Source organism: Palaemon carinicauda, chromosome 26, assembly GCF_036898095.1.
Source record: "Palaemon carinicauda isolate YSFRI2023 chromosome 26, ASM3689809v2, whole genome shotgun sequence".
NCBI classification, from domain to species: Eukaryota; Metazoa; Arthropoda; class Malacostraca; order Decapoda; family Palaemonidae; genus Palaemon; species Palaemon carinicauda.
Window position 1 is genome coordinate 47,347,335 of NC_090750.1, and position 14,662 is coordinate 47,361,996.

Genomic DNA, 14,662 nt, shown 5'->3' on the forward strand with positions numbered 1-14,662 from the left:
AGATAATAACAAGGTATGGTAAAATTACGGTCACCTGTAATTTACTAAAATACGGTTGAGAACAGTATATTTTTCGTCGAATTTTTGTTAACAAATAACGGTTTTTTCTAAGTGTTGATTTTTTCTGATCACATTTATTCCATAGTGGAATATTAATGCAACTATAAATATTAAAGTTGAAGAAATCCCATCTAATCAGTATTTATTTAACCGCATCAAAGCTTTCATTCGACATTCAAACAATGGAGAAACGACCTCAGAAATCATTAACATTTGAAATCTTTAGCAACGCTAATAACATTTCGTTAATGGTGGTATTTCTGGTAATTAATTTGGTTGATACCTGGATATCGATCTTGGTCCTTGCTTGTCGCATTTTTTGGGCAACTAGAATTGTCAATCAAATCTTTTAGCGCACATCCAAGATTTTTTATTATTATCATCATCATCATCGTCATCTACGCCTATTGACGCGAAGGGACTCGATTAGATTTCGCCAGTCGTCCCTATCTTGAGCTTTTAATTCAATACTTTTAACCGATGTTAATTCATTCATAGCTTATCACACCAAACAGCCAATCATTGAACCGTTCTTTTATTGACAATATCTTAGGGTTGGCCAAATTGAGATAATGGGCGTGATCGGAGAATCTGATTAATGGTTTGTGTAATTTCACCACATTCGCAGGACTGGCTAGTTTTAAGGCCACAGTTCACCAGGTTGTCACCTATTCTAACCAATACAATCTAAGCCGATGTTGGATATACGAAGTTACATTTGAGGATTTTGAGGAATTTTAAAGGTAAAATTAAGTTCTCAGAGAGATATTGTGGTGGTGGGGTTGGCAGGTGTGTGGGCCGAGTCTTCTCTGACGATATGAATTACTCGCACACCATTTGAGATTCTGACATTGCTATATTGTAATGACTATCTACCTAAATATCCTGCATTCTCTCTCTCTCTCTCTCTCTCTCTCTCTCTCTCTCTCTCTCTCTCTCTCTCTCTCTGTTACGAACTCAATGCCTTTGTAATGGAAGTTCCCCCCCTCTCTCTCTCTCTCTCTCTCTCTCTCTCTCTCTCTCTCTCTCTCTCTCTCTCTCTCTCTCTCTCTCTCTCTCAATAATGCTACGAACTTAACGCCTTTTTGATGGAAGTCTCTCTCTCTCTCTCTCTCTCTCTCTCTCTCTTGCGCCGAATGGTCTCACAAGCCCCATCGCCGAAATATTTAGCCAAAATTTTAAAATCCAAACTAATTTTGTATCTGTGTATGAAACAGCTATACTAATAACTCATTCATATTGGATTAGCTACTGAAAACCACATTTGTTCTAACCACGTAAAGAAACAAATATCCGTTAAAACTTATTGATATTCCAAACAATAACGATAGGTTAATTAAACTTTAGGTTAAATTTATTTTAGAAACTCAACGTTATTTATGTAACCTTGTACATGTTACGTAAGGTTTTGATGAGAGTTAGACTTCTAGGAGCCTGGTGTGGACCATAATATGAACGACTGGCATCGTTTCATGATCGTAAGATTAATCATATTTTGTCTAATAGGGGTTAAAGAACGTGACTACCCTTGGGCATTTGTGTGGTTTACGGTTGCTTTGCTTGTGAACGTAGCCTGTCAACGTAAAGCAGTGATAGGCTTGGAGTATTTACTTAGCAGATTAAATCTCTCTCTCTCTCTCTCTCTCTCTCTCTCTCTCTCTCTCTCTCTCTCAAGCAGTGATAGATTTTTAATATTTGCTTAGCAGATTAAATCTCTCTCTCTCTCTCTCTCTCTCTCTCTCTCTCTCTCTCTCTCTCAATGTCATAGAATTGATAGTCCATTCCAAAGCAAGTGATCGCAGAATTAATAAAAGCACAAAACTTTGGGAAGGATATGGAAAATATAATTTTTACACTAAGAATATAAACTGGTCAGAAATAAATGAAGAACTGAATAATGAATGGAAAAATGTATTTGTAAGTGATAATATACAGGTAAATACGGACATACTGTACAAAATACTGGAGAAAATTGTTGAAAAATATGTACCGAAAAAAAAACAATAAAAAGACATGCATACCAAGAGACAGAAGGATCTTATTTCAGAGAATTAGAAAGTGGAAGAAAAATCTTGCAAAAGAAAATAATGTGTGGAAAATGAGGGAAATAAAATGTAAAATAGAAAATGCAGAACAAAAGATTATACAGTCAAAAGAAAATGAAAAAAGGGACTTAGAAGAAAGGACACTTCAAAATATAAAAAGAAACCCCAAAGTACTTTACTCTTATGCAAAAAAAGATGAATAAAGGGAGATTAGAAATAGGCCCTTTAAGAATTGAAGGACGGCTAACGAATGAAAAATAGGAAATATGCAACATATTAGCAGAAAAATATAAGAGTGAGTTCACACCAAGAATTGCGAATGAGAATAATGAAACAGAAATGAGAGAAGAAAATGTTGAATATCCAACGGATATAGATATTAATGAAGCAGATATTGTCACGGCTATAAACGAAATTAAAAATGGATCGGCAGCCGGACCAGATGGAGTTCCAGCGATTTTGTTAAAAACAAAACTGCAAACACAATCGCGAAGCCGCTTGCAATACTGCTAAGACAAAGTGTAGATATGAGCGAGATATATGTTAAACATAAATTAGCTTATATAACCCCTATCTTCAAAAGTGGGTCAAGACTAGAGGCAAGCAATTATAGACCTGTTAGTCTAACATCACATATTATGGAAGTGTATGAGAGGGTAATAAAAAAGAAAATAATGAACCATTTGGTTAAAAATAATTTGTTTAATATGGGTCAACACGGTTTCGTGCCTGGAAAAGTACACAGACCCAACTTATAGCACACTATGAAAACATATACAAAAATATGATAAATGAAAAACACATTTGTGATCTATCTAGATTTTGCAAAAGCCTTTGACAAGGTAGACCCTAACATATTGGAGAAAAAAATGAGAAAGCATAATATTGTGGGAAAGATAGGAAAATGGGTAAAAGAATTCCTGCAAAACAGTAAACAGATAGTGGTTGCAAATGACGAGAAATCAGATGAAGCCCAGGTAATATCTGGTGTGCCACAAGGTACGGTATTGGCTGCACTGCTGTTTGTTATTATGATCTCAGACATAGACTGTGATGTTGAAAACTCCGTAGTGAGAAGTTTCGCCGATGACACAAGAATAAGTAGAGAAATTACTTGTGATGAAGATAGGAACTCACTACAAAGAGATCTAAACAAAATATATGAATGGGCAGAGATAAATAGGATGGTATTTAACTCCGATAAATTCGAATCAATAAATTATGGAAACAGAGAAGGAATGGTATATGCATACAAGGGACCTAATAATGAGACAATCACAAACAAGGAAGCAATTAAAGACCTTGATGTAATGTTAAATAGGAATATGTTATGCAACGACCAAATAGCAACACTGTTGGCTAAATGTAAAGCAAAAATGGGAATGTTATTCAGACACTTTAAAACAAGAAAAGCTGAACACATGATTATGCTTTACAAAACTTATGTACGTAGTACACTCGAGTGCTGCAATGTGATATGGTACCCACACTACCAAAAGGATATTGCGCAAATAGTGTGTGTACAAAGGTCCTATACTGCTAGTATAGAAGAAGTTAAGGACCTTGACTACTGGGAAAGACTGCAGTTCTTAAAACTATACAGTCTAGAAAGGAGAAGAGAACGCTACATGATAATACAACCATGGAAGCAAATAGAAGGAATTACTGAAAACATCATGGAGCTAAAAATATCAGAAAGAGCAAGCCGAGGTAGATTAATAGTGCCAAAAAATATACCAGATAAACTAAGAAAGGCGCACAGGACAATAATCCACTACGCACCAGCATCGATAATGCAGCGACTATTTAATGTGCTGCCAGCTCATCTAAGAAACATATCAGGAGTGAGCGTTGATGTGTTTAAGAATAAGCTCGATAAATACCTAAGATGCATCCCAGACCATCCAAGACTGGAAGATGCAAAATACACCGGAAGATGCATTAGCAACTCTGGTGGATATACGAGGTGCCTCACACTGAGGGACCTGGGGGAACCCAAACAAAAAATAAGGCAATAAGGTAAGGCTCTCTCTCTCTCTCTTAGAACTATAGCTAGGAATAATAGCTTTTTATGTTTTAATCTAAACACTCTCTCTCTCTCTCTCTCTCTCTCTCTCTCTCTCTCTCTCTCTCTCTCTCTCTCTCTCTTTCATACATGGTTAACTGGTTAGTGTCAATCAGTTACCGTAATTAATGAACAACTGATGAAATTTTTAGTATTTGCCATTTAACAAGAATAGAGGAACTTACCGTAGCTAATGTATTAAACGGATTTTGACATAGGAAAAATCTATTTTTGGATGAGATAGCCATGTCGTCCCGATGGAAGTTCCTTCGGGCAGCTTCCTACTGTATTAAATTTCTGTGAGTGATAGGTGAGGAGCCGTTATATATCCTCTCCCTTCATAATACTACTCGTTTCCGATAAACTCATTCCACACAGCAGCACAACTACCGTGAAAAGAGGCATCCGACGAGGCATCGGGGAGGTACAACGTAACGGGTGGGCCATCAGGACGACATGGCTATCTCGCCCAAAAATAGATTTTTCCTACGTCAAAATCCGTTTTGTGGGGTCGAGCCATGTCGTCCCGATGCAAGTGTACCAGAGAATTACCTATGCCTCGGTAGGAAGCCTCAAAGAGAGATGTCCCAATACCGAAATGCAATTACATGATTACTAAGTCAAGGCATAGGTATCACTCTCAACTACATATCCCAGAACAGTTCGGAGGCAGAATTGACAAAAATGCAAAAAGGACCAAAGGACCACCCTCCGCAATTGGAAAATCACCTAATTCTAGTGTCGGGAACTCTAAAGAGACCGAAACTAAAGGAGGCATATAAGATGAAGCATATGGAACCAAACCCGCCATGAGATTAAATCCAATTATGTTCAGGAAAGATAATAATGAGAAGGCACACTAAAGGTAATGCCGCTTCAGTAATTATAATTATAATGGTAGAGTGTGAAAGTAAAAAGGCATGTAACAATTCACAGCCTTTTACTCACAATAATCAGTACCAAGGTTAGCAAGCAACCATCATTAACCGCATATGGAAATTTTTTGTACAAAGAAAATGCATCCCGTCCATACCCATACATAAGGTAACATAAGAAGACAAAAACATGACATAAGGAACTATAGGAAACTTATGACAAGGTAAACCTGATCAAGAGACACATGATCACGTCTCTACAAAAAGGGGTAATCACCCAAACCAAATGAGATATAGCTTAACTACCATTTAGACAGTTAGGCTCTAGCACTGAAGGAACACACAAAGCAACGGAAAGACACGTGAATCTGAAAAGGAAATAATGAAGTGCATTTTTCCTTTTTACCCAGAAGCAAAAGCTTCTGTTTACTCATTGCTAATAATAAGCTGAAGGAGTGCCCTAGGACCCATTGTGGGCTACGTCGTTGCAGCGGGTTTGATAACACTTCCCGCAGCCACCACAAAATGGCGTTTCTCCTCCAATTGCTTATATAATACCTGAAGAAAACCCAAGTAGACTTCCGACCAGTATATGCCTGCAGTCCCTTGAAGGACATATATGGGAAAAAGTACAAGAAGGAAGCCACATCTTTAGGGTCGAGACCCGATGTCTTACTAGTCGAGTCCGCTTTTCGTATAAAGTAAGTAATCTTGGCTCTTAACTGATTCAGAGACAAATCAGACCCCACTGTATATTTTGAAAAAAAAGATCTCCCTTAAACTGCACTGTTCTCATCAAACTTATGGACAGCGTATTTGACACAGGAAAGGCTCACCTGGTATGGGAACTATTTTCTATAAATCACAAGGTTTAAAGGGAAGTTCATTTTTAGCCAGAAAAAAAGGATTAGGGTATAAATTAACCTCGCTATTATCCAAAAATTCAATGTGGTTCTCGTCTCTAGAAATCGTCACAATGTCATTAACCCGAGCACCGGAAGCCATCGCAATTAAGAAGATGACTTTCTGAGTGTGATCTTGAATAGAAGTCTTTTGATTGCCTATGTCCGAAGCGAATGGCAAAACTTTGGACTGTCCAAAGACCAGAGATAGGCTTCGGTGGAGCCGACAGCCGTAGCCTTGCACAAACCTTCGGAATCTGGTTGAAGAGATCCGAATAAAAGTCGACATCATAGGCATATAGTATAGGTCTAGTGAGGATCGTATTGCACGACGAAATCGTGGAGGAAGCTAGACCTTAAACATACAAAGTAAGCTGGAAACTTAAACAAAAATCCATGATAATTAACCCTGGATTTATGTCTTTTGACATATTTGACCCATTTTGTCCATGGTTTCATACTGAGTCATGGTGTTAGACGACTCATAGTTTCCGCAAATACCCACTTATTACATTGAATTTTAGATTTCATTCCCAGGACTAGGGCGAAACCAATCATGAGAGGAAGATAGTTCAATCTCCATGATGAAGCATAAACAATCTCCTGCTGTCCATCCTGAGACAGAATCGGGATGGTCACGGCACAAGTTGGGGTTCAAATCCGTGAACATGGGAAACCAGTTGCTCTTTGGCTACCAAGAAGCCACCAGACCCACCATCCCTTGAAAGATCTAAACCTGTCCTAAACCTTCACGAGGAGGTTGAACAGTGGAAACAGGTAAATCGTCGTCCAACAATTCCCATCCATGGACATTGTGTTCATGCCCACTGCTGCTTAAACCACTTTCGGTGCTACCTAGCAGGGAAGTATCATGTTAAAACTCATCGCAAAAAGATCCACTTGAAGGCCAGAGACTTGATCTCACTGAAGGTGAGATGTTGACAAGTGCCAACCTTTCTTCTGAGCCAACGTAAAGACATTTATCATTATGTGGTTTAATTGAGGAGACCTTGACCCTTGTCTGTTGATTCAATAGACTATAACTCTGTTATCGGGGTTTAGGTGTATATAAATGTTCTCCTTCAGGTATAATATCTTGAGGGACAAGAAGACTGCCATGGACTCCAGAATATTGATGTGTTATTGTTAAAATTTCTGAGACCAACAGCCTTGCACTTTCTTGGGTGGGTTATGACCCCTCCCCCCAACCATCCAACGAGGCGTCACTGCTGGAGGAGGAAAGCGCAACGGCACTGTCTGTGAAAGCTTATGGCAGTGGACCACGGTCTAAGTTGCTTCTGCAGTAAAACCGGGGTCTACTTCTGACGGTCGGGAAGAGCTTTGGAGAATCTCCTTCCTCAAACTATGTTTGCATCTTTGATTTAGGGCACAACATAGATAGTCTGAGGGATAGAGGTATAGTAAAGAACAAACGACTTACTATGATAAGTCAGTTTGCGAGATCTCTTGGTTGTTGCCTCTCCCAGGGGTGAACTACCTCTTCATTGAGATCCCTCACTTCTGGAAAAGGCTCTAAGCTCTGCTACAGCCTTATCCGTAACTTCCTTCACCACCTCCTAAGGAAATAGGTCTTTTCCCCAGAAGCTAGAGGTGAGAAACATTTCAGCTCGTGGCGGATGGTAGCTGTGTCAAGTACATGCTCTCGACAGACCTGAAAAGAAGCATAAGGGTCTTTCATAAAGGTGGTGACATGAGTTTTCGCCAGCAAGGAAAGACTGAGGCATCTGCAAAATGCCCGATCATCATCTCCATAATGCACTACAGAGACATCGACACTGACAACTATTATCTGGCCTAGGACTCAGACTTAAGAAGGCGTTCAGGAATCCTGGGCAGCTTCTCAAGAAATTGGCGGCCGGCCGCATCCTTATCCAGTTTACTCTCAGCAAAAGTATACTGGACATTGGTCCAGTGGACGGTATCGTCTGGTAAGACAGGTGAGACTGGTGTGCACTCTTCCAAAGCTGGGAGAGGCTTACCCTCACAAATAGCTTACTCCACTGCCATGTAGCTCTTCCAAACAAAGGGGAAGACCACGTTGTCATCATTGCCGCGTGCAATAAGGTAGCTAGGAGTGCAAGACCTTATACCTAGTCAACTCCTCTTGCTTCTCCAAGGCCTGGATCTCTTCACATGAGGCCTTGAACATCATCTGGTATTACTAATTCCCCTCCATGAAGGCTTTCGTGTTAGCCATAAGTACCAGATGCATTGTAGTACATAAGGTACTTGGGAACTGAGGGGCTCCATGAGCCTAGCAGAAGATGTTGGGAGGAGAAAAGGGCAGGAACAGCCGATGGATGCCACGGAAGAAGCAATCACCACCGTAGATGTGGAGACCAATGTCATGTGGAGTTGAAATTGGTTGACACCACTGAATCCTTGATGAGATCAGACTTACCTCATTCTCTTACCCAGGTGTGAGGGTACCGCGGGAAGAACATGCGATCATCATCAGAGTATCCTCGAAGACCCATAAGGAGTGAAGTAAATCATTACAAACACTGCAGTCCTGATGGTCCCAGTACGATACTGGGCCTTTCATCCTCCGACATTTTGCATGTGTGCGGCAAATATCGAGACCACAAGGATGCCTCACAGCCCTGACACAAAACTGCAGTCAACAGTGTATCTTCGTCATAGGCACCGCATGCATGGAGAAAAGGGTTTAAATGAGTACTACTAATACAAATCAAAAGTACCGGTTGGCTGAACCAAGACCCTGTCTTATATAATTAAGGGTTTCAAAAAGTGCTAGAATCTCCATGGTCCGTTGTTCTTTGCACTAGACTGCCTCGAGTTGTTGCATGTGAAAGGGGTTTAAAGGTTTTAATGTTTAAAGGCTGTGCATGAATGGCAGAGGCAAGGGATCAGTGACATGCCCTATCAAGCAGGACAATGCCATAGAGACTGACCATATATACATATGATCAGCACCCAAGCCCCCTAACCATGCAAGCTAGGACTAAGGAGGGCCAGGCATTGGCTGCTGATGAATCAGCAGATAGACCTATAGGTTCCCCCAAACCCCACATCCTTAGTTCACAAGGATGGTGAGATTGCAGCAACCAAAGAAACTATCGAGTTTGAGCGGGACTCGAACTCCAGTCTGGCGTTCACCAGTCAGGGACATTACCACATTGCCCAGATAGTTAAAGAAAGGATACTTTACTTTACTTGCTTACTTACATGAAGGACTGTTTTCCTGATCCTATCCCGCAAGGGGAATCCTGTGCCCTACAGGACTTACAAAATTAGTTTATCGTATATAGTGGAGTGCCATGTCATCCCGTAGGCATTGCTTGTTAAAATTGTGTTATTTAGCTTCGTTTGGTCACAATGAGGCCTAAAATATCAGAAAATGGTGGGGTTCTAATTGTTCAACCCCTGGAACCCCCCTTTTTTGACTCCTTATTGCCACCAGTCCCTTGATTTTGAAATCCACAAAGCTTCGCTATCTTTTATTGTAAATATATAAATATAAGAATACTCAATTAAAACTATAAAAGCAAAAATGTCATGTTAAAAATCAAATTTCTTTCAGAAGACCTGCGTCTGAAATAAAACTAAACATATCCCTATTTATTGATGGATTTCTCAAAAAAACAGAGTCGTTTTAATAGTTTCCGATCATGCTGAGCTCGTTTTTGATGCTGGAAATGCAATCGTATGTCCCTATCATTATCGTCTGTTAAAACTACCCAATTTTGCAAATGCACAGTCACTTACAAATGCCCTGTCGTCTCCGGTCCCCCGCTGTCACCCCCACTATCTTTAGATTCCTGAATTTCGGGTGTAGAAGAGTTTAGTAGTTAGGGAGAGGACATCAGATGGGGGAAGTACTACTTGTTAGAGCTGTAAGGTGTGTGATGGCAGTGGATGCACAAAGGAAATTTATGTATGAACGTAAATTCAATATGATTTTATACGTTCCTAATTCTATTATTATTATGGTACTTATAATTATTTGGTATATTTGTTGTGTTATCTGCTATACCATTCTCGCAAACAACTTGCCATAAATGTCGATATTTAGTATGACAACGTATTTTGTACAAATTGAAAAATATCTTAAACGCAAGCTAGGAGTCTCTCTCTCTCTCTCTCTCTCTCTCTCTCTCTCTCTCTCTCTCTCTCTCTCTCTCTCTCTCTCTGTAGGTGTTTAGAGCTGTTACGGGAAAGACGGCATTTGGTTTGAAAGTAATTAAATTTCGATTCATCAGTATCATAACATTTTCAGTAATGATATCTAATTATAATTACGTTGTATTGACCCATTTGTTGTGTTATTCGATATAACATTCTAACTGAAAAGTTATTGCCCAGAATAATGAATGAACTTTGGTATTGCTAGTAAATTATCTCTAGGGTGAAAAACCATACTTATACACAGTTCATGAGTCCAATAACAATTCATTTTCTTAAGATAGAGTATCTACAATTGGTATTTAACAATTTAGCCTATATAAGCAAGTATTTCAGGGAACACGTGATTGTGTGGGTAGTCAATCATCAGAGAGCAATTACAAATCATCATATTACTATATATCCTCGCCTAGTTTACATTACGTAAAGTTAGGTTGATGTATTTATGGCTTCATTTTGTTTTTGTCTCGTTGAGTTTTTTTTTATTTTAAAGTTACGGTTTACAACGAAGTAAGAAATGGTCACTTCAAATGATTTTTCTACTGCATTTTGTAGATTCTAGGAGGACAAGTAACGTAATGCTTAGAATATTTGCACGACTGAATCTTTAAGCATTCTCTGTCATAGTTACTGACTACACTGTTGAATATATGTTAAATATAAATATATATTAATAACAATGAGATAAATCGGGTAAAAGCTGGGTTGATTAGGATATCTGCATTGACTTGGTCAAAATGCATTATTGTTTTAATTGCTACCGTGGTTTGGAATCCCGGTGGCCACGGTACTAGATTTATTTGTCAATTTTTGAGGGAAATTACTAAGGGTAATATCATTACAATAATGATTACATAAACTTTATTCCTCTTTCAGACACATGCAAAGTAGATACGACTTTGCTTGAAGAGATTGTAAATCTGCGAGGGTTGAATTAAGCAATATAACATATTGAAATAATAATTATTATTATTATTATTGCCAGCCGTGCTACAACCCTAGTTGGAAAAGCAAGATTCTATAAGCCCAAGGGCTCCAACAGGGAAAACTAGCCCAGTGAGGAAAGGAAACAGGGAAATGAATAAATGATATAAGAATTAATGAAAAATTTAAATAAAATATATAAAAAACATTAAAACAGATAATTCATGTAATATAAATATAAAAAGACGTATGTCAGTCTATTCAACATAAAAATATTTATCAATTAGATAGTTATAAAGGTAACCAGAATTAATAAAGGTAATTGAATAGTAGGTTTATGGCTACCAGAATATTGTCTGAAAATGTTTAAATGTATAAAATATATCTATAATATAACTAAATAATTTCGAATAATTGACCCTTAAGTTTTAGGGGTGATGGATTTGTATGGAAATGTTACATATATGGACAAAAAGCGTGGAAAATTGCGAGACAATAGTAGAGACGTTAGGAGAGAAGTGAAATACAGGGATGAAGAGAAAGTAAGTGGAGAACAGCTGAAATCGAATAAAACATAGATGAAAGTAAAAGAAAATACTGCTGTCTTTTCTGTCTCTCTTCTGTCTCCTTTCTTCCAACCTGCTCTCCGACATCTTTTAAAACACTATGTAGTGGAACGTGTGTTTCCCTCGGCTCTGCATGATCCCTATCCACTGGTGCTAATGTGCTCAATTTGTAAAGGCAGTCCTTGGAGGGGTAGGATGACTAGTCCAGTCTTATTGATTTGCTGAGCTGAGCAAGAACTCTTAATTTCCTGTTTGATTCAGGAATCCCACTAAGTGTTACTATGATTCTTTTCTTATTGTTGACAATAGTATTAAGTTGGTGCTACTATAGCGCGAGATCTACCACACTATAGCGTGAGATCTACCTCCCGTTAGTACTATAGCGTGAGAGCTACCGCTGAATTATTCGTCCCTCATAGATAAAACACATTTCATACATTTGTTTAAGCAATAAACACTTAATTTAAACATATCTTAGAAATGACTTAAATAGATAATTGGATTTCTAATTACATTTAAAAAAGGAATAAAGGTAAAAATAAACATGTTATCATATATTTCCATACATTTATTCTAGCGATACACTCTTCGTACATCAAACATGTTATCATATATTTCCATACATTTATTCTTGCGATACACTTCGTACATCAAACAGGTTATATATTTCCATACATTTATTCTAGCGATATACTTCGTACATCAAACAGGTTATCATATATTTCCATACATTTATTCTAGCGTTACACAATTCATACATCTTCTAAGAATGACACACATAGATCATTGGAATTTTTTCTCATCAACTTCCAGCAAAAATTATCAAGATGAGACTGGAACAGCTAACGACCAACACCTCGCATTAATTTCTTCAGAATCATTGTTTTAGCGTCCAACCACGATCGTTCAATTGCCTGTGTGTGTGCTCCTGTTGCTGGTGGTTCGCTGTAGAATGCTGATCAATCTTTTAGGCCGAGGGAAAAACTGATTTAGGAGAGGTGGTGGTAGTGTATTACAGCCAACTCTTCATGTTGTCACGGGTCTTTCCCTTGGTTGGCCTGTAGGTAACCTGCATAGAAAAATAAGGTGGGTTATCCCATTAAAGGAAATTTGAAAGGTTTTTAGTGGTAGAGAAAGTTGTGGACAGGGTAAGGATGATGGTGGTAGTAGTAGAAGGCCACCATTTCACGGATAGTAGTAGTTTGAAAGTTGGGGGTGTAAGGCCTTTGAATGGTAGGGGAAATGAGGCAGGTGGGGTTATCCAACCCTTTACTCCCTAGGGTCCCTGCGGAAAGATTTTAGTAGTAGGTTAAGTTTAGAAAATACAGAGGATGATATGAATAGGGCCTTACAGTGAGGGGATGAGATGGTATGATGTGAATTTTGAGGTCTTTACCTTGGTGGAGGTAGTCTTGAAAGCAATTGTGTGTGTGTCTATGCTTTCGACAATTGCCTTTGCCAGTGTGGCAGCAGCTTGTCCGGCCTGTGGTGTGTTGGTGTATACTTGTAGATCACCTTTCAGCTGTGCTGTTTCTCTGCATTCTAGTAAATAGTGCAAGAAGGCATGTTGTGGTGTGACATCACAGTGATCACATGGTCTCTGATTGTTGTCTATGATTTCCCAGTTTGCCTTGTATCCCAGTCTGAGCCTGTGTATACATACAGCCGGTTTCCTTGGGGTATATCTGTCTATGGGTGGTGGTTCTAGCTTCGTGGCCCAATTGTACCATGTGGCAGAGGGAAAGCCATTCTCTATCCACCTGTGTAGATCCTTGATTAGTTTGTCCTTGAGCTGTGTTTTTATTTTATTTTTTATTTGTTGTAGTGCCAGCTGTATGTGCACCTGTACATTTTGGATGTGTCAGGTGCTCTTGGCTAGCTCATCAGCCTTTTCATTTCCTGGTATCCCGATGTGACTGGGGATCCAGTTTAGTGTTACTAGTCTATCTCTTTCATTGTGCTGATATAGGAGTGATTTGATATCAGCTATCAGGGCTTTGTTTTCTTTATTTTTGTCCTGTTGCAGGGCTTGCATTGAGGATCGTGAATTAGTATGTATGACTACTGGTCCTTCCTCATTTTCAGTAGAGTATTTTAGTGCTTGTTGTATTGCAACAAGCTCTGTCTGCAGGGTGGAGACATTGTTTGATATTCTCCAACATGCTGTGAATTTGTAGGAGTGAATTGCAGATCCTTCTGTTTGGGTTCCAGGGTCTACTGTACTATCTGTATAGTAGATCTGTGCTCCTATTGTCTCAGCAGAGTATATTGCTGCTTGTGCTGCGTTTCTAAGTTCCTCTATTGTGCAGTCTTCTTTTGCCCTTGGGAGCTTGGTGTAGCTGAATTTTGCTACTTGATTTTTCCATGGTGGGATGTCTTTTATACCCTGTGCTGTGTCTGGGTTTAGCTGTAGGAGTGTATCGGTTAGACCCAGGCCCTTTATGTTATTGCTATGGTCTTTGCCATAAGAACTTGGGGTTTGAACTTCTGGATGTTTTAACAGTTCCTCTCTTACTCTCTCTTTGGTAATTGAGTCTCTGTTTGAAAGGAACATTTTTGAAATCGTGCCTGCATTTCTGAGTGCAATTCTATCCCCAAGGGATGGTAGTCCAGTCTCCATCCTTAGGTTGCACAGTCTTGTCCATATTGGAGCGCCTAACATGAGCCTCAGGGCATTGTTTTGAATTACCTCTACTGCGGCTTTTTGTGTGTCCGTTAGACTTGTAAGTGTTGTTGCATCATATTCCACTAGCGCTCTGGAACAGGCTAGATAGTATTTCTTTTGTACATGCTCATTTGCTCCATCGTTGGGTTTGGACATATATCTCATGGCTGCCAGTTTGGCATCTGCTCTTTGCTTGAGATATTTGACTTCTTCCCTGAAGGTGAGTTGTTTGTCTATTATTATTCCCAGGTATGTGTAATTGTCCACCCATTCTAGGGGCTCCGTTCCTATTGTGAGTGGTTGCAAAGGGTTTGGGGCTTTAATTAACATAGCCTTTGTTTTGCCAATGTTTATTTTTAGTCCAAGCTCATTGAATTTGTGGCTGATGGCATT

The 14,662-nt window shown here is 39.1% G+C and overlaps 1 long non-coding RNA gene across 2 annotated transcripts in view; it reads left to right on the forward strand.

The window, feature by feature from the left end:
- LOC137620155 (uncharacterized) overlaps nt 1-14,662 on the forward strand; it is a 37,104-nt gene that overhangs the window by 3,073 nt on the left and 19,369 nt on the right. Inside the window, exon 1 of one of the 2 annotated variants that reach the window (XR_011040002.1) lies at nt 12,583-12,690. The exons of the other annotated variant lie outside the window; for it this stretch is intronic. This is a non-coding gene — a long non-coding RNA (uncharacterized lncRNA). Of the gene's footprint in view, nt 1-12,582; nt 12,691-14,662 lie in introns of those variants that run through there. 2 annotated transcript variants of the gene reach the window in all.